Here is a 21,541-nt window from a genome sequence, read left to right as displayed (position 1 = left end):
CCTCTAAGAGCAGAGCTCTCATTGAGTACCCCTGGTCACTGCAGCTGACTCTTGGGTTGGCTATCTGGTATTAGCATGCAAGGCATGGATGTTTGTCTGTAAGAGATGCTCACTGTCCACCTATCTCCTACACCATTTTCTGAGATAGTGTCCTGGGTCAGGGAGTGGCAGCTGGCTAGTGAGAAAGGACCATAAGACTATCTCGGGTAGTTTGGGCCCCTGGCCATCCCTACGGTCTCCAAAGAACAGAGAATAGGCCTTTAGGAGGTTGTCTATGCATAAAGTGAACTCATGACACTAAGGAGCCAACAGATTTTCACAGGTACAGGAGGAGAAAAGGGAGCAGGCTGGATGGTACTTTATTCACAGAAGGGAGGTAAAAGTGAAAGAAGAATCCAAGATGGTCCCTGAGGTGCTGGGTTTTTTCCTCCTGCAAAACAACAGTCGACTGGCGGTGGCAGAGACAGGCAATAAAGATCTAATTGGAGACAGCAGCTATGTAGCACTGCTGCAATGTAGGAGTCACCAGCATTAGATGCATTTTGGGGGTGGGGAGACGCAGAATTAAATTTTTGGAGAACTATTCTCCAAATCTCCACTCCTACCCTAACATCCCAAAAACCCAAGCAGGAAGTGCTGTGGCTGTAGATTTGGATGGCTTGTTGACCCATAGGCATGCAAAACAGAGTACCCAAGAGGGATAGGAATCCCATATATAGCATATGGATGTCTTTAATTTCCATAATGACTATGACATTCTGACCAATGAACAACAGATCTAGTGATTTCATTACTGTGTAGCTTTGTTTAGCTGCTTCCTTGTGCCCTATGTCAGTCACACCACTACTTGACTGTCCCATTCCCATTCTGTGTCATCTTATGTAGGTATTGTGTGCTTCCCTAACTCACCTCTCTAATTACCATTATGAGTAGAACAATTTCATGCACAAGGCAATGGTGTAGCGGGGTAAGGGGCAGTTTCCTCCAGGCGTCATGTTAGGGGGGTGCCAATTTAGTCCTCTCCATTCCCCCTGTCATCCCTAGGCTACCCTGCTCCTCCTCCACCTGCTGCCGCCAGCTGGCACCTCCTCCCTGCCTCTCCACCCCTAGTCCAACCCTCCTTCATCTCTGCAGGAGGGTTAGTGTGTGTGGGGGCCCAACCCCAAACGGGAAGGAGTGGTGGAAGATGCGGTACAAGCTCCCCCTTCCTCCCAGAGTCGGGCTCAGCTGTGCACCAGGTTCGGGGCAGAGGGGCACACATTTTGCCTTTGCCCCTGGGCACATAACACCCTCGCTATGCCTCTGGCACAAGGTGCTCTACTGTGCACAAAAGTAGGTGTGTTTTTGGTTCTGATGCACAGTTCAGACCCTATGCTTCTTGGTCAGTACATGATTCAGGGAGTGATTCACTGAGCAGATTACAAGATGCAATGTCATTTGTCTAGCTAAAAATCAGTCTAAGGTGTAGTCAGTTTCCTGGTGTTGCTATATTGAGGTCACTCTTTGGAGTGATTTCCTCTTTCTACCTGCCCTGAGTATACTTGAAAAAATGTTATAAGTAAAAACTGACAGTAATTTAAGCGTGAATTACTTGTGACCAGTTGAGTATGCACGACATACAGGCATACAGAATCCACTGATTCACCCATGCTGGCAGGGGCAGATAACGATTTTGGGGGGCCCAGGGCAGCACAATTTCACGAGGGCCCCCCCTTTGACACGGCGCATGAGCGGGGCTTCTTGAAGTGCGGGGCCCGCGGTGGCCGCCCCGCTCGCCCTGCCCTATATGTGCCCCTGCATGCTGGTACGGAGATGGAAATGGCTTCTGCCTGTCTCAGGAAGGCCTACTGCTGCCCATAGAGAATGTGAGGATCCACTGACAGTGTTTGCACCATGTCCTCAGTCAAAAATTGTACTTGAGGTTGTGGAGCTTTACTTATTGCCATGGCTTGATAGGAAGGAGCTCTACTGACAGACACAGTTGCAGAGATGTATAAAATCAGCGTGCCCTTGATTGCCCTGGTCATGTCCCCACACAAGCTAGCATCAGCCATACATCAGGCTGTGCTGGCTTTCTGCGGGATCCCTTTCTACCACTGTAATCTTGCTGCCTCTGTGGATAGACTCTTTGACAGCAGATGTCTTTCAAATCGATTATGCTGGAAAAATTGGCATAATCCAGGAATGAATCTAATCCAGTACAGAGGGTCCCTCCCACACACAAGGAAAATAGAGCCTTTATTTTTTACTGGATTTCGCAGCAGAAAGCTCCACAAATAATATTAGTTAATTATTAATTTAGAAAATATGCAAAGTGCACTCTAACTTCTAGCTAGTGTTGATTAAGCCATATGAGTATTCTGAATGAGGGAAGATGATATCCAAGTATTCATGATGGCCTTCATCAGACAGATGGAGGAGGATTATGCTCACTGGAGACACAATTGCTTCTCGTATCCTGAACTATAAATTAAGTTCACAGCTCCTCCATAATGATAAAAATAATAATTGTATGTGCATTACTGTTACATCCGTTTTTTATTTGCCTTACAGCAAATGACCACATTATGCCATCAGTTTTCTGTCCATTAGCTGAGAGGAAGTTTGTGTTTGCTATTTGCTTGTGCTACTGCTTCATGCTTATGATGAGAGTTTAGAAATCAGGATTTTCAAATAGAACAACTTTTAATATAAGAAATTGTAGCTGACAGAAAAATGGGGAATACTCCTTTAACAGAGGAAAGCACAAATAGCAGGGAACATCGTATTCTGCAACTCTTGAGGTTAAAGGTATTTTTGAGTAAAGATTCATGGCTTTCATGGCCTGCCAGCACCCTGCTAATCATGATCATTCTGCCCAGTGAATGTTGTTGTTGTTTTTTAAAGTGGTGATAAGGTAATGAATGAGACCTTCGTCCTTTGTCTCAAACACAATTTACTGCTAAGACATTAATTTACTGTACATTAGATTTAACTGCACCAGAATTGGATTTTGTTCATAGCTTCAAATACTCATGCTTTGTTTTTATGCGTATATATGTAACTATTTTATTTTATCATGGGAATTTTTAAAGGTTTGAAACATAAAACCTCCAAGAATTCAATGAGCAGTGTAATTGCAATAGACAGTTTCTTGCCATATTTAGGTGATAACCTAACCAGGAATTAGTTTTTTGATGTGAGACATAAGTTATATAAAACTTATGGGACATTATCACTTGAAAAAAAAACTCAATAAGTACTAGCATATCCAATCCAGTTCTAATTTTCCAGCAGACAATCAATTCAAAATTGAACAATGTTGCCTATTTTGGAATTATATCATGTGTGTGAGGCATTCAATCTATAGCAGAATTATGAAACATTATAAATTACAATGACTCAATTATTGCAGAATTTGATATTGTTCAAAACTGGTCATTTAGACTTTTGGACCGACATGGTGCCGGATTATCAGATTTGCCGGAGAATCGGGAGGTCCGGTAAAGCTGCACGGCTTAACAGCTGGCCAGGACACAATCTCCCTCCCTCTCCCCTCCCCTTTCCTCTTCACGTCTCTCTCCTCCGTGCTGTAACCTGATCCTCCTCCCTCTCCCCTCCCCTTTCCCCTTCGCTGAAGAAAAACGCTCTTCTCCATACTGAAACAAAAAACAGGACTGTGTAGCACTTTAAAGACTAACAAGATGGTTTATTAGGTGATGAGCTTTCGTGGGCCAGACCCACTTCCTCAGATCAAATAGTGGAAGAAAATTGTCACAACCATATATACCAAAGGATACAAATAAAAAAATGAACACATATGAAAAGGACAAATCAAATTTCAGGACAGACGGCGGATAGAGGAGGGGAGAAGGGGGGGAAATAAATGTCTGTGAGCTAATGATATTAGAGGTGATAATTGGGGAAGCTATCTTTGTAATGGGTAAGATAATTAGTGTCTTGATTCAAATTTGAGCGTAAAGTGTCGAATTTAAGCATGAATGACAGTTCAGAGGATTCTCTTTGAAGTGAAGTCTTAAAAGGTCTTTGAAGCAGGATGCAGGTAATCAAGTCATTGAGACAATGTCCTTTCTGGTTGAAATGGCAAGAAACTGTTTTTTCTTTGTGATCCTGTCTGATATCTGTTTTGTGGGCATTGATCCTTTACAAAACAGATATCAGACAATTTAGCCATAGGGCTTTCTTGAGCAAGAAACCCCTGCCACGTGTCCACATGGCCCTATTGCGCAAGAGCTCTCGCACAAGAGAGCTTACACTTGTTAGAAAAGAGCATAGCTCTTGCGCAAGAAGCCCTCTCTTACCATGCTTTACTGTAAACTTCTTGCGCAAGAGAGGGCTGGCAGTGTGGACGCTCTGTGGAAGAACATCCATTCTTGCGCAAGAACCCGCCAGTATAGACATAGCCCATGAGTGGTCTCAAGGAGTATCTTCTGTATTGTGAATTTATGCAATGCAGACATTCCTGTTTTATATTTTCTTAAGAACAAACCTACAGTCCCTATCTTGCACGTAACCCGGGGACTGCCTGTATTTATACTTTATGGCTGCGTCTAGACTGGCCGCTTGAATTTGCACAAGAACACTGATGATCTGATGTAAGATTGTCAGTGTTCTTCTGCAAATACTATGACGCTCCCGTTCGGGAAAAAGCCCTCTTGTGCAAATATATTTGCACAAGAGGGCCAGTATAGACAGCTCAGGACTGTTTTGTGCAAAAAAGCCCCTATGGGGAAAATGGCGATCGGGGCTTTCTTGCGCAAAACCATGTCTAGACTGGCACGGACTCTTTTCTGCAAAAAGTGCTTTTGTGCAAAAGCATCCATGCCAATCTAGATGCTCTTTTCCACAAATGCTTTTAATGGAAAAACTTTTCCATTAAAAGCATTTGCGGAAAATCATGCCAGTCTAGACGTAGCCTATATGTAGGTGTTCTAGTGCTAAGTGATATATCAAGTGATACACATCAAAGCTGTTGAGATTCTGCTGATACTGATATGATTTGAAACACTAGCATTAGTTAAACTATAATTTCTCAAATCTGCTGCCTGATTTTACAGAGTGAGTGAGAGAGAGAGAAGGAAAAAATGAAATGATGAATTTGTTTTTCTTTTAAATGTTAAGGTTAGTTTTCATCAAAATTTGCTTTATTTTTTTAAAAAGTACCAAGTTCTACTAGGCCAGCTACTCTTTTGAAAAGTGTGATGTTCAATTATCTTCACAGATACATTTTTTTAATGTCCAGAAAAGACTACTATGAACATCTGCTTAGCATAGGCTCTAAAACGTCACCTCATAATTCTCACATTAACATAAACTACAACATAAGCTTTAGAAAGACCTCCAAGCATTGTTAATTGGATTTTGCAAATAACCTGCACCTTCCCTGCAATAACTCATGGATGTCAAATATAATAGGCCAATTAATGGTGGGATATTCCTTAGTTTTAATATGGATTGTAAAGATACTACATTGTCTGCTATCAAATGTTTTAGTTCTCCTTTGCACAGCTGAGTAGGTGATGATTCCTAAGACGGTGTGAAAATAACAGCAGAAAGGAAAACCTATATCATTCTTTTAACTATATTCTCTTGAGTTGTGGCCTTATTAGAGCTCACACAAGCTGTGGAGAGTCAATTTGTGTATAGAAAAAGGCATATGGCATATGAAAAAATGTTGGAGGGGGACATGAAGGATGAAAATATATAAGATCTGCCACCATACAGAGTAATAAGTAACAGGATAATAAAAATTGAGGGGAGGGAACCCCCTCCATCCTGCCTGGCTATAGCAAAGGATGAGATTCATTAAGGATAAAATACATCACATTGCTATAAAGTCTCAGAGGGGTAGCTCAGTTAAGCTGTAACTACTCGTTATCACATTGCTATGACTGCCAATGTGTCACCAAAAGTTCATGTACCACATAAATTTTATTAGCACTGGAGAGAAAGTAAATGCTAAACTTGATCAAGTCACATAATTAAATGTTGCTGAATAAACTAGCTGACTGGGTTAATAATATGGTCACTGTAATAATCCAAATAAGGTTAGGATTTATAGAGATTCAAAGGATTTTGAATAAGGCCATCAAACTTGAGTGCTACTTTATAATAACAGTTGTGGGAGTCATGACTAGACTTCAAGAGGCAAGAGTATTTTCAGTGTTGGATGCCAGCCAAGCATTTGGCAGCTCCAACCTAGTATAGAGAGTAAAAGTTCACATCTCCAGCTTCTCTCTTCATAGAGAGATGTTAAAAGGAATATAAATGAATGTTAAAGGAATCTCTTTGGGATTTCCTCATCTGAAATGTATCAAAAATAACATGACATAGAACTTTGAGGAGTTAGAGATGATGTACTCGTTGACATGTTGATTAGAGCTGAAAATGATCAGCACCACAGTCGGGGCCTATATATTGTTTTGTAGAGTTATATAGGAAAGAGCCATAAATTTATCAGGAGTCATTGCTGTACTGGTCTGGGTAAGCTCTGTAGGACACAGACTGAATGCAAGTTCAAAACATCCACTAACACACAACCAAATGGTTTGTCAGTTTGAAAAAGAAATTCTGACTATTATTTGGCAGTGATTAGTTTCATGACTATGGGCAGAAATAGGTGGTGGTAGAAATAGACCATGAAATGCTGGAACCATTGTACACATTGCTTCCTTGATTTTAGCACAGTAATAGGTAACTGAGGCTAGTGAGTAGTCTGAATGAGTGGCCCTCCATCTCAGTGGACCACAAGATTGTCATAACCAAGCTAGTCTCCCAGGGTAAGGTAATTTTGCTAATTGCACTTACGTACTTTTAGAATGTTCAGGGTGTTCCGATTGAGCCACAGCAACACTTTGATTGGATGCAGAGGGAGCACACGGCTCTCTCAGACAATGTTGTGTGCAATCAGCATGTACTTCACTGCATGTGACACTTCAGTAATATTGATAGGGGAGGGAAAAACTATGTGGACAGAAACCAGCAGAATTTAGGAACCTTGCACATAGATGCTCCTTCATCTGTGTTCTATGGGTGATGGGACTGAATATTTGTGTTCAGGGCAAAGGACTGGTTGTATGGAAACTGAGTCAGATGTTGCTAGACTAAAGCTATAGGAAATCCAATGTTCTTTCAGTGGCTACTGTTGCATAGTTGCAGGAAGATCCAGCCACAGCTAAATGTGGAGAAAGCCAGATGACAAGCCTGGTTTGTTTAATAATATGTGGCTTGTTCCAGAGAGTTCTCTTCTCAGGGCTGTTTAATAATTAAATAGCTTTTTCTAAAGAGAAGGATTAATTGAAGGGATGATTGTTTCCTGAATTCTTTAGGGTAACAGCAATTTCTCACTCTGTCTGACATCCCAGTAGGCTGTATTTAACAGAGGTACTTTGAATCTGATGTCAGCTGTGATGTGGAAGAAGGAAGCCTCTCTAGAACTTAAAAAGGCTAATCATTATACCAGAGGTTTCCATGACTCAATTAAATGTTTAAAAAAGGAGAGAGGTTTATGGTTACCTTTATTCAGGAATCTGGAGACATGCCACCGTATGAGTAACCTTACAAACCCTGGGAAATTAGGTCAGCCAAATGTATATTGCGTCCTTTAATTCTCACAAAAGACAAATTGGAATCTTTGTTAACATAAATCCAAACACCATGATATCTGTTATGTGGGGGTTCTTTTTTACTTTTGTCTGGAACCTTTTAAGAATTATAATTACCATGTTTAAGGCTCTGGAAGAAGAACCAGTATTGTTTCCTTTAGATTTATTTAAAAAGAATCAGGATCTGTTCACCTTCAAATTCAGAAGCTCTGTTCTGAATCTAAACTTTGCTGATGCCTTTGTAGGTCAAATTTTTGTCTCTGTGATAGGTGAAACCAAAACCTGAGATTCAAGGACCTTCAAATTTGGGAGAAGTGCAGCTACAAAGCTGACCTTTGTGACTTGTCTGATGGCTACCATCTTGGACAGCACAACAGGGATTGTACTAGAGACCTCCAAAGGTAATCATGTACTGCTTCAACTGAGTTTGAAGGGTCGTGGCTTTGTAGCAGCAAACAGTAACTCACAGCCTCTGTGAACTGGAAGAACACATTCACTTGTGAATTACTTTCACTCATCTCCTTTTGTGAAAAAGGATGATAATGAAGGACACTCCTTGTACAGCATTTCTAGACAGAGCTTTCAAATACTTCCATAGAAACAGAATTTTTACTATATATATTTCTTCATTATTTTGTATCACAGTTATTCATCTTTGTAGCTGTCATTCTGCTTTATGGTGCAGTAGGCCAATGAAATCTCTGCCTGTATGCCTGTCTGTTACAACCAAAAGCATATGTATTTCTCTTTAGTCTGTCACCCAGAATATATTTCACCAAATCCAGATGTCTCTGAGAAAAATTAAGTAGTGAAACAAAAACAGGACAGTGAATGATTATTAGAAATTTGCTTCTTTTAAGGAAGATGTCTTGCTCAGAATCTTTGATGAAGGGAATAGTTTTCCTCTGTATTTTTCAGATGCCTCTAGACCATCCTAAAATCCTTTAAAATACTTGAATAACTGCTAACACCTTTTAGGATGTTTCATAAAGTTCCAACAAGCATTTGGAGAAGTTATATTATTCCTTTTGCACTTATTGTCATGGCTGCAAAATTGCATCTTTCTCATTCTAGACTCATTCCAAATAATGCCAATCCAAGGAGCCCATGCAACAGAAGGAATGGTTCATGAAGTAACACAAATCTCTTTTTAAAAAGGCACTTTATTTCTCCCAAAGATGGCTTGGAAGAATAATCCACACTACGTCCGTGACCTATTGATTTACTAACAGCCCGAAAATATAAAAAAGCCATTTTCCTCTAATGAAGACAACTGCTTTTAGGCTACTTTTGTTTATCTTTTTGCTTTTATACCATCACATGGGATGGAATGACAGATGGCTGTGAATGAACATGGTGGCTTTGAAATTCTCTGTGAATTTGAAAAACTGGGAATATGTGAAATTGACATGTATAACTCTGATTAGCTATACACATATAGGCACCAAAAGAATAGTGCACACTAATAATAACATGCACCAATGAATAGTCTTTCTAAGAGGACACATTTTTTCTATTTATCCTGCTAAAGAAAAACATCCTTTATCTCTGTTACAAATGTTTAAATAAAATGGGAAAAACCCTCAAAATCAAAATCAAAATCAAAATAAAATAAAAAAATCCCATCCTATTTTTCTGGTATAATTTTGGGGTTTATGGTACAGTCATATATGCTTTACAAATGAACTCTCTCATGGTATACATTATCACAGAATAAATAGTTTTACAGAAAATTTAGTTTGGCAATTGCTGTTTTATTTGTTGGTTCAGACTGTGCAAAAGGGAGAATATATATGGCAACGAGAAATCTATTTTCTAATCACAGTCTGTCAAATAAGGGTCTGTTCAAATACTGGCTGATTTAGTTTGCTTGTATTTCTTTATTAAAAGAAAGAAGATAAAAGGGCAGAAAGTCAATATCAACAAGCATTGAAGCCAGTTTAATAATGATATTCTGTGTGATAGCACTTTTCATGATCGTTATAGTCCCAGAGGACTATAAATCCAATTGCTAGGTTTTCTAAATAATGCACCGCTACTTGGGGAATCTTCTTGCACTTATAGTCAGCAGGATCCTTTCATTTGAGGATCTTCAAAGCTTCAAATAATGTTCATCACAGCAGGTTGCAAGTGTAGATTAAATGAGTGGTGAAGATTTGTAAAAGTTGTTGACTTAGCATTTGGACTATCACGTCACTTTCAATTCAGTGACAATGGATGTCATGGAAACACCAATGTCTAGAAAAAAATTGAGCATATTCATTGGTCTTACCAATTCATGACATCAGACTTCTTAGAGATGGACAGCTCAGTGCTGCTGACATTTTCCTCTGAAGCTCAATAACTTAAATTTTATTTCAATACCAAATGACTGAGGCGAATCGTATATTTTGCATCTACCGTATTTTCCGGCGTATAAGATGACTTTTTATACTAAAAAACATCCCCCAAAAATCGGGGGTCATCTTATACACCGGGTATAAACATGCTGTAGCTTCGGCTACATACAGAACGTCCCTGTGCTGATACTGTATGTACCGCGCTGAGCCAATCACGGCAAGCGGTGTCATCTATTAATGCATACAAAGCCTGCTCGGATTGGCTGAGTCAGAGAGGCGGGCTATTACAACCTTTGCCAATCTGAGCAGGCTTTGTATGCATTAATAGAATACACCGCTTGCCGGGATTGGCTCAGCGCGGGGACGTTCTGTATGTAGCTGAAGCTACAGTACTGTATTAGGGCACATTCAGCAGGCTGGTGTTATTAAATGGTGTTGCCTCGGAAGGGGGGTAGTCTTATACGGCAAGTATAGTCCAAAACCTATGTTTTAACTGGAAAATTAGGGGGTCGTCTTATACGCCCAGTCGCCTTATACGCCGGAAAATACGATAGTCTGCATGCTTGATTTCTGGTGGGAATACAGATTCTGCCACACTTTCATCAGGCACTCACTATTAGATCCAAATTACTTACATATTGTATGTTCCAAAGAATGAATCAAAATGAGAACTGCCAAAGTGTGATCGGGAGTTTACCTCTGACCAATCCTAAAAGATGATGCAGTTAGAGCCAACTAAATTAATAGACTGCACCTGGAGGAGAGTCTGGTTTGACTGAAAATGCTTAATGGCTGTTAAAACCTAGCTGGGGGGAGAAACAGGCTAAGATACAAAGCCAGGAAGTTTGCAGCAGAAAGTGGCTGCAGTGTGGAAGTTAAAGCATAAAGTTGTAAAAGACACCAGGGGAGGGAGGGAAGGAGGAGAAGGCAGCCCGGGGACATTTGCTCAAGAGAATGGTTTACCTAGAAGCATGGGGGAAGAGATCCTGTGCAAGGTGAAGTAAGGAACAACGAAATCAGAGATTAATGCTGCTGATTGTAGGGTCCCTAGGCTGGAACCTGGAATAGTGGGTGTACTGGGTTTCCCTAGCAGGTGCCAACTGAGCATCTGGTCCAAAGGGACTTTGATACTCCAGGAGGAATATTCAGTGATCAACTTGGAAGGCTGAGTCATGAAAGAGCACTCTGAGTCCTAAAGAGTAAGAGGCCCTGCAAGGTGAACAAGCATCTGCGGGAGGCACTAGACTAAACAAGACCTGATCCCAGACTCAGGCACAATGGGGAGTGGTATCTCCATGGTGTGTGTACCCCATTAGAAAATGAAAACAGAATAAAGAGGTTCCCTACCTGAAATGGGAACTCTGTGAAAAATCTACATGCAGCAGGCTTATAAGCATTAATAATTTTTTCCCCCCAAAATTGCTCCTTTTTCTCCTCTTGGGAAATCCAGACTATCTCACTTCTCTGAAGGGGCATATCAAAGGAGGTGTCATTTCCATATGAGATTAATTGTGGATAAAAGTGAGATTCTAAGTTTTCTTTCTTTAGAATCATGTTGTATTCCCCCCAAAGGCACCTGATCCTACACCAGTGAAGTCTGTGGCAGATTTTTTTTATTTCAATGGGAGCAGATCATTTCACTGGGACCATATTGTGGTGGCATTCTTGCAATAAAACCAAACACATCATTCGGTTTGGGTCAAGGCTTTGTCATTTCCATTGTTTTGCAGTTCACCCCAACCATGCAGCTGCTTATTGCTGCACTACTGTTTGTCAGCTTCAGGGTTTAACATGTTAAGCAAGTGGAATACCCACAATGCTGGATGGTGCTGTAATGATCAAGGAATACCAGGAAGTAGTTGGAAATGAACATGAGTTGCCCAGAGTTTGAAATTCTGTTGCGCACAAAGAAATCAGAGAAACAATCTGAACCTAAACAAATCTAAATTAGGCTTTTCTCTTGCAAAGTGATGTAAGGTGAAGTAGAAGATTATACTTATGCCGTTTAGCTAATGTCAGGTAATTGACAATGATGGTTATCCAGTCACCCTGAAGCTTATCTTCATTAAGATTGGCAGCTTCATTTTTAGACACTGAGATATTTCCCAGCACACTGTCAAGATAATCTTTCTTGTGGACAACATATGTTGACCTAGATTTTATTTGGAAGGGTATCCCGTATAAAAGAAAAATAACAAAAGTATTTATTGCCTGCTTTGCTGATAAGTTATTTTCTTATGTTTAAACTGATTTACTTTTTCCAAATCATGTGTCTACATTTAAACAAAATAATATTAAACTGAATGATTACTAATAAGGCAAGAAAAAAATTAAGGGAATCTGACACATGATTAAACATTAAAACCATAAATGCCAATATACTACAGAAAAACAGAGTCAAGCAAAAACTTTATCTTTAAAAACTACTACATCAAACAGCCTTACAGTACTTGCTCAGTTTTTAATAGCCAACAATTAATTCTCTCTGGATTGTTTCTCATATTAGGGTTTTATGATGTCATTCATTTTATCCTGTCTTTGTCAGATTACAGAGCCATTAGAAGGACATCAGGATTTTTTGAAAGGCTACTAGGTATAACTTATTTGGAAGATTTCTGTGTTTTAAATATAAATGTATAATGTTGATTTTTTTTAATTAAGTTGAAAAGACATTTACACACGAACAGCTATACAGTCAAATAAATTAGTCTTGTATGTTGCTCACAGATTTTAATACATCGGAAGCCATTTATAGATCAAAAAATGCGAGAGTTGTTTTCCTTGTGGTATTGTTACAATTCAGGAACTGAAATATGGTAAAAAGACCAGATATCACTTTATTGTCCTCATAAATGTTCCCTTAGGATATTAAAGACTGTGAAAGGCCTAAATGTAAATACTGGATCTCGCTGACATCCAGATGCTCCAACTCTGTAATCAGATGGAGCCTGCCTTTGTGAAGAGTGGAGCTGGGTGAGAAATGGTTTTGCTTTCCCATGAAAGTTTGAGATTTCGAAATCAGGCTGAGTAAGACTTGAATCTTTGACTTGCAGCTAAAATGAACAGAAGGGGGAAGGCTGAAGCCCTGCAACACCACCAAAAAAGACATGTCTATGTAATTAGGGACTCTCTTCTAGAAGAACAAATAGGCCGGCCTCTCAGACAGATCCAGAGAACAGAAGGGTGTACTGTCTGAAGGAGCTAAGATACAGGATATGAACTTCAGGCTGAAGGGGATCCTAATAGTAACAGGAAAGAATCCATCAATTGTCCTGTATATGGAAACCTGATGCCATGAGAGAAGACTATGCCAGGGTTGGGAAGACACCTAAGGAAAAGGGGCTGAGGTCATTGTCAGTGGAATTCTACCTGTCCCTACAGGAGCAGAGTGAAGGTTAGACAAATTTATGATGATCAACAAATAGCTCAGGCAGTGGTGCTATGAGGAGTACTGTGCGATGTTTGATCACTGGGAGGCATTTGCTGACATACAAGTCCACATAGGAAATTATTACCACATAGGGTGTGTCTAGACTACATGCCTCCTTCGACGGAGGCATGTAGATTAGCCAGATCGGAAGAGGGAAATGAAGCCGCGATTAAAATAATCGCGGCTTCATTTAAATTTAAATGGCTGCCCCGATCTGCCGATCAGCTGTTTGTCGGCAGATCGGGGGAGTCTGGACGCGATGCCCCGACAAAGAAGCCTTTCTTCATCGACACAGGTAAACCTGGTTTCACGAGGCTTACCTGTGTCGATGAAGAAAGGCTTCTTTGTCGGGGCATCGCGTCCAGACTCCCCCGATCTGCCGACAAACAGCTGATCGGCAGATCGGGGCAGCCATTTAAATTTAAATGAAGCCGCGATTATTTTAATCACGGCTTCATTTCCCTCTTCCGATCTGGCTAATCTACATGCCTCCGTCGAAGGAGGCATGTAGTCTAGACACACCCATAGGTAGTTAAAATGGAGAAGATAGGGACTGATGTGAGAATTGAAAGGTTGGTAAGAAACTGGTTCCAGGGGAGACCTCAATGAATCATACTGAAAATTGAACAGTTAGGCTGGAGGGAGATTACCAGCAGTGATGGATTAACACATGGACTGACAGGACCTGTGCCCAGTTACCCTAGCCAATTTGGGAGCCCCTGTCAGAAGAGGCCAGAACTCTGGCCATGGCTCCTGATTCATGTTTAAAAAAGATGAATTAAACCTGGAACAGAGAAGGGTCACTAGGATGATCAGAGAATCTACCTTAGGAGAGAACATTTATGACAGTTGGCTTGTTTAGCCTAATCAAACAAAGGCTATGGGGAGCTGTGATTGAACTTTCTAAATAAATCAGGGAGATAAACACCAGGGAAAGAGAAAAATTATTTAAGTACCATTGTTGGCACAAAATCAAATTGATGTAAACTGGCTAGCAATAAGTTCAGGCTTGAAAGGTAGAAAAAGGTCTTTAACCCTCAGCAGAGTGAAGTTCTGGAACAACTTTCCAAGGAGGGTAGATGGGACAAAAACACTAACTTTTTTCAAAGCTGAGCTTGATACGTTTACAGAGAGGCTGATGTGATGAGATTGCCAACACTTGCATATGGTCTATCTGAGACTGCAACTAGCACATATCTCCAATGGCTGGTGATGGGACACTAGCTGGCTATGTCTAGACTGCAAAGAAAAGGTGGAAAAAGATATGCAAATTATAAACCACAATTTGCATATCTTCTGCTTTTTTTTTCTCTCTCGAAAGAGGCTTTTCCAAAATTTGGCCTGTCTACATAGGACCAAATTTTGGTAAAACCTCCTCTTTTGGTAAAACCTCCTCTTTCCTTTCTTCCTCATACAATGAGAGTTACAGGGATGGTGAAAGAACGCATCTGCTTTTTTGGAAATTGTTCCGAAAAAGCAGACTGGTTCCTTGGACGTGTCATAGCTTTTCTGGAATACCACCAGTATTCCGGAAAAGCTCTGCAGTGTAGACATAGCCTCAGTTACTATAAAAAATTCTTTCCCAGTTGTCTGTCTGGTGGGACTCACTCATGTGCTTGGGATCTAACTGATTGTCCTATTTAGGGTCAGAAAGGAATGTTTCTCCAGATTACGTTGGAAGAGGCGCAGAGTTTCTTTGTCTTCCTCTGCAACATAGGACCCAGGCCACTTGCTGGATTGAACTAATGTAAATGGTGGATTCCCTGTAACTTGAAGTCTTTAAATCAAGATTTAAAGTAACAGTGCCAGAGGTGGGTCTACCACAGGAGCTGGTGGGTGAGATTCTGTGGCCTGCAATGTACAAGCAATCAGACTAGAGGATCGTGAGACCTTACAGTCTATCAGTCTCCCACATCCCAGCAGTGTGCCTTAGTCAGTGGTCTACTGGCTGTGCTGCTAGGAGTGGCAATATGTCGGGGAGAGAGAGAGGTGGCTCTTGCAGATTTTGTCTCAGGCTTTATCCTGGGTCTAAGAATATTTTCCTAATGAATGGTGCTTTCCCACCAAAACCTGTAGCTTTGAATCAGTATTTTCTATTGAAAAATGGTTCAACTGAAAAGTTCCCACCAGCTCTCACTGTGTACTATTGAAGTTAAGTGGGCTCCGCATCAACAAAGGAGTCCCTGATAGAAGAACTAATTGAAACACAAAGCCCTAGTATTAGCTAGAAGGTGAACTCCTGCAGTAGCTCTAATAATCATTTTATGGGACCACAGAGCCCAGGAACAGGGCAGTCTGGCGGCGGGGCTGGAGTACCATGGGGGGGTGGGCACCAGCAATACAGCCGGGAACCCAGTGTGTGTGTCTGAGGGGGAGGACAGGCAGAGTGGTGGGGAGTTTTGGCCCTAGTGGCTGGGGAGCTCCATCCCCATTCTGGCTGAGGAGGCTGAGGAGCTCCAACCTCAGTGGCAGCCAGGGAGCTCTGGCCCGGCTCCAGCTGTGGAGCTCCGGCCTTATCCCTCTGCCCTGGCCGTGGAGCTTCAGCCTCAGCTGCAGAGCCAGGTGACTGTGGTGCTCTGCCCCAGTTGTGCAGCTCTGGCCATGGCACTCTGTCCCCAGCAGTAGCAGGGCCAGTGGCATCTAGAGAGTCTGGGGAGAAGGGGTGCTAGGGCAGCAGGCGAATCTTCTTGTCTGGGACCAGTCAAATCCCAAGGGTGCCAGACCAGCAAGGTCCAACCTATATTGCTTACTGTGATTGTAATAATCAGACTTAGTGCTTGACACACCAAACATCTATTCATGAGATGGGTACTAATGAATTATCGGTCACTCCTTCCCCATGGTCACTTTCACCTTGATTTTTTTCAAGATGTCCTGTCAGTGGAACAGTTCTATGCCTTTAGGAGGTAACACAGCATTAGCATCATTAATGGAAAAGTATCATGAATATTCTTCCTGAATTTGGTGACAGAAAACTCTTTGCCATGTACTCTGGGTTGCCCTGGTAGCCTTTCTGCTTCCATAATTCACCTTAAACAAAATATTCAGTGATTCTGAAAGTGAAATATCACACAAATAAATAGTAACTGATCCTGAGGTGGTCACATTTGATTTAAATGTTATGTGAGAGATATGGTTTAAAGGTGGTTAATAATAATAATAATAATTAATAATAATAAAAATAACAATTTAAAAAACAAAACAGAAACAAGACATATGCTCTTTTTGTGTATTTTTATGATTTAAAAAAAAAGTCTGAAAATGTCTTTCTTTTGGGGTTTTGTGCTACCTTAAAAGCTTAAATTATAAACAAATCTATCCAGGCCTTCTTTGTAACAGTATAAATTAAAAAACAAGTTCATGAGCTCAATTTTAAAAAAAAACCTCATTGCAGGTCACTTTAAAGAGTGAATTTAAGGCATCCACTTTCTAGGCCTGTGCAAATTCTCAAGGATCTCTCTGAAACCGTCCTTACCAATCATCTTCAACAAGCTAAGAAAAGCTCACACAAGTGCCCTCTCTCTTGGAAAGAAAATGCAAACTATTCCACTTAGGAAGGAACAATCAGTTGCACACATACAAAACGGGAAATGACTGCGTAGGAAGAAGTACTGCAAAAAGGGATCCTGGGTTATTGTAGGTCAGGTGCTATCTATAAGTTTATTGCTAAAAGAGAAAACATTATTCTGGGATCTATTAGTAGGAGCGTTGTAAGCAAGACACAAGAACTAATTCTTCCAGTCTACTCTGTGCTGATTAGGCCTCAAATGGAGTACTGTGTCCAGTTCAGGAAAGATGTGGACAGATTGGAGAAAGTCCAAAGAGCAACAAAAACAATTAAAGGTCTAGAAAACATGACCTATTAGGGAAGATTGAAAAAATTGAGTTTGTTTAGTCTGGAGAAGAAAAGATTGAGAGGAGATATGTAAACAGTTTTCAAATATATACAAGGTTATTACAAGGAGAAGAGAGAAAATTTATTCTCCTTAACTTGTGAGAATAAGACAAGAAGCAATGGGATTCAATTGCACATGGGAGGTTTAGGTTGGACATTAGGAAAAACTTCCTATCAGGGTGGTTAAGCACTGGAATCAATTGCTAAGGTAGACTGTGGACTCTCCATCTCTGGAGATTTTTAAGAGCAGGCTAGACAAATACCTGTCAGGGATGTTCTAGCTAATGCTTAGTCCTACCATGACTGCCGGGGACTGGACTAGATGACATCTCATGCTCATGGTTCCTTCCAGTCCCACAATTCTATGATTCTATGTGACAACAAAGGGAAGCATGAAAGTAATGATTAATGTGAAAATCTGACAATACAGAGACGAACATTTTAAGGCAGTAACACTTGTCCCATATGCATATATATATATATATATATATATATATATATATATATATATATATATCTATATCTTCATACCTTACCTGTAATCTTGGGAATACAAAAGAGATTGATATATGTATACACTACATTTCTCTGAGTTCTGTGAGTTTTGCTTAATTAGTCTTTTTAAGCCAAGTTTCTAGCACACCTGTTAGCTGCAGAAGTAACTAATAGACTAATAAATAATGTAAAAATCTTAATGAAACTTTTTACCGTATTAAAATGAGACAATTTCATCTAAAGCACATGTTACTGTGAAATGTTTCATTTGTTACTAAATTGCATTTTCCAATGGAAAACTGGTTACAAATTTTAATTGGGTCTAATAAACAATATTAATTCTGAATTTATGATGCTTGTAGCCTGTCCCCTCAGCAGTGGCTCAAGTCTCTTCCAAGCACTTGTAATGTGGAGTGACTTCTGTCCTTTTCTAGCATGGGGTTGGTCCTAGACTCTGGCTCTGTTGGTTGCTGTCCCACCCAAGGGACTTCTCACTCTATGCAAGGGTGCAATCTCCTAAGAAAATGAAAACTACTGCTAGTGGACCAGTAGTGTAAAACTGAGCACAGAAGAAACAAGCAAGTACATAAACACAAACCCCAGTCAAGAAAAGACATACCCAAAAGAACTGTATAAGAAAGGGGAGAATGTCTTTATTAGGAATAGGAATAATGCTCTGGAGAAAGAAAGGGTGAGAGTTAACTAAATACAAATCAACCACTTTCACACCTCCCAACACCCAAAGCTCTTCCCAACTCCCAGCTTCCTCATGACACTTTCCCAGGCAGAAGGTACACTGAGGATGAGGCCAGAGATGAGTACTGCAGCACTGTGGACATTCACTAGTTTACACAAAAATAGATGATTCCTTATGAGTCCTTTTGCACTGGGTGCATAAGGGTCCTTTTCTGGCTCCCACCAGGCCTGCTGGTCTCTGGTCTGGAGTCCTGCAGAGATCTGAGTTGGATCTCCATTGCTGGCATTGGTCAAATCCCTTTGACTAGAGAGACTGATCTGTGGAGGGTTGGGACTGCCTGAGCCATTTAACTTTCCCACAACAGTCCAAAGATTCCTTTAGGGGGCAGAAAGCTTCTCTCTTAGCTCCAGATTCAAACCTCAAAACAGTGTGAAACTAAAAACTCATCTCTTTGTCTCTGAGTCAGACTGTTCCCTCCCTCTGAATAATCAGTGACCTAGTGCCCTGTTTGTCCAGACCACTCCATGCAGAAACCTCCCTGTTGGTCTCAGCAGTATTTTCCAGTTTATTCTGTCCCTACATGTGACTCCAAATATGCATGGAAATGGTGCCAGAGGGTTTTAGTATCTATTACAGATGTAGTCCCATGAATAACTCTCCCTAGAGGTGCAGGCTGGCACTTTAGGAGCTGGCAAACTCCAAGTAAGTGGTTACATGGTTTAACGTCAAATTAGTTTAAAATCTATTTTAATTAAACTGGTGCTAAGTCCAGAGTAGACACTTTTCAAGGTCAGTAATCATTATAAACATGGTTTCAGTTTGATCAAGGTTTTTTTTTTTTTTCAACAGGATGCCTTTGGGTCAACAGGGGCAGCTTTTCATATAGATAAGGTCTCTGTTTCCTACTGTTTTTAGATAAGACCAATGCTCTTTACCTCTGAGGACATTGGTGTGTGCTTTTAGCCTTAACGCCAGCCTATTGAAGCATTTTCGACTGGAAAAATCTCTATTATGGGATTTCAGGGATTTTTGTACAATGTACCTTGTAGTACACAAAATATTTTTGTATGAAGAGGCCTACTGGATTTTTTAGGAGTGAGGAGTATGGAGGGGGAGGGGAAGTAGCCTACTGCCATGTAAATAGAATTTTAGGCCATAGAAATGAAGAAAGATTAATTAGATCATCTATTTGTCTCCCTTCAATTATTCCCTCCATTTCCCATGTTTTTAAATTACAATTATTAACCCTTTTTTGTATTGCATTAGTGTCTACTGGCCCCTCTCATGAATCGCCTTGTCTTGGGGAAAACAAAACACTGCAAAACATAGTCCTTGCCCCCAATGAGTTTATAATCTAAGAAGTGGTTTTTATCTAATTCAATTTTTTTCCCTTTAAAAGCTATTCCTGAAATTACTTAATTTAATTTATTTCTCTTCCACATGCTGCTTTTTATTTGCATGAAGAGAAAATGATTGTGACTGAGGTTTGGTTCATGGGAACTTCCCCATTTATCTGGCTTACGCCCTGATCCTGCAAACGCCTCTGCACTGTCAGGCACATATGCTGAAATGGAGCCCCACATACTTCAGTAGGGGGTCCACCCATGATAAACAGATTTGGGGATCTAATTGGGCCACAAAACTCATGCTTTTGACATTTTTTTCATTTAAGTTAAACTACAATTATATGAAAATTGTAAAGTGATTTTAGATGGAGGGGCAAGGGTCTCAGCTACCTTGTTTTACAGTTCTATGGTTATACGTGTGGTGTGTATATGAGCATTAGTGAGCGAGAAAAAAAGAAGACGTAACCAAAATAAAAAAATATTCCCAGTGGAAAAATTTGACAAGTCTCATCACATAATAAAAAGTTGTTTCTAGGCACCAGCCCTGGGCGCATCAGATGTCTCTCTTTAATAGGAAGTGAGCATATTCCTAAAAAGTCAGTGCACGTTTTAAATGTTCATTCCTCTTCCATATGTCACTGAACTCTTTTTAGCCTTTCTCGTGAAATAAACAATAATAAACAACAGGCTGGAACATCTTTCTGAAGAGCCTAAGGCTTTTTTTCTGGCTAACCTGCTTCACGGTTTCTACTTCTTCCTACAGAAACACAGAGAAATCTCTGAAAATTGCTCTCCAATAGCACTGCCACTTCAAACACTCTTGTAGAAAGCATTGCTTCATTTGTCAAGATATTTACATAATATTTTTCAAATGCTGGCATTTATTTCAATGTTTATCCAGGCTCTGGTTCTTTTAAATAGCGTGGTGCCATTTTGAGGCATGAAAACCAAGGATGAAACTCTCATTTCCACATTTGTTAGAGTTGATTTCATGTAGGAGACTGGGGGAGGTGTGCTCATGATTTACTGATTCTGTTTTTACTTCTCATATGCATGTATGATTTGTATGATTTTTGTATGTGAAGTTATATGTATTGGCTATGTACTTGTATTTCAAATGTTTGCTTTGGGGAGATATCAACAGGAGGATTGGTCAGCCTATTGTGAGAAGACTGTTAGTTGACTGAATAGCAGTACTTGTCTGATAATGTACCTTAGGTGGTGCCAATCCACATCCGATGAGCTTTTCTGTGAAGGTTCAGACCAACATGTGAGCAATGGCTGCTACATAAAAAGGACTGAGTCATGCATAGACAAGTGAGTTGGTGTCATAACCATAAGGGTTGGTCAGAAGCCTGGGGACTAAAGGGTTAACCTAGCCAGCTATCTGGTCATCCAATGGTAAGGCAGGTAGGGATTTCAAACTGAGACAAGGACATTTTTAATTTTTCCCTCCTTTGTCTCTGGGCCAGTTTGCTCTCTAGATACTAAGGGAGAAGGAGGCATGTTTCCCTCAAAGAAAAAAGACTCTTCATTATGTCTGTCCGGTTTTGTTGTTTTCTGGTTTGGGAATTTGGATCTGAGGTCTATGCTGTTAGAAATGGATTTTCCTCTCTTTTGTAACTAAGTTTTGGCCCATGGGGGGATCCCCCATGAGTATATTAATTGGTGGCTTTTACTATCTAGCCATTCCAACTATGCTTGTAACTGTGGTTTTGTTTTGATAATTAAAGTT

General features: G+C 40.4%; 1 long non-coding RNA gene across 3 annotated transcripts in view; it reads left to right on the top strand.

Moving 5' to 3' along the window:
• LOC142827596 (uncharacterized) overlaps positions 1-9,285 on the top strand; it is a 36,763-nt gene extending 27,478 nt beyond the window's left edge. The window contains exons 3-4 of one of the 3 annotated variants that reach the window (XR_012902282.1): positions 7,874-8,005; positions 8,679-9,285. This is a non-coding gene — a long non-coding RNA (uncharacterized LOC142827596). Of the gene's footprint in view, positions 1-7,849 lie in introns of all 3 variants that reach the window. The other 2 variants (XR_012902281.1, XR_012902283.1) reach the window with 2 other exon arrangements.
• Positions 9,286-21,541: the final 12,256 nt, after the last annotated feature.

The sequence above is a fragment of the Pelodiscus sinensis genome, chromosome 3 (genome assembly GCF_049634645.1).
Source record: "Pelodiscus sinensis isolate JC-2024 chromosome 3, ASM4963464v1, whole genome shotgun sequence".
In the NCBI taxonomy this organism is placed as follows: domain Eukaryota; kingdom Metazoa; phylum Chordata; order Testudines; family Trionychidae; genus Pelodiscus; species Pelodiscus sinensis.
Note: the sequence above shows the minus strand (reverse complement) of the source record. Positions and strands in the feature narration are given on the sequence as shown.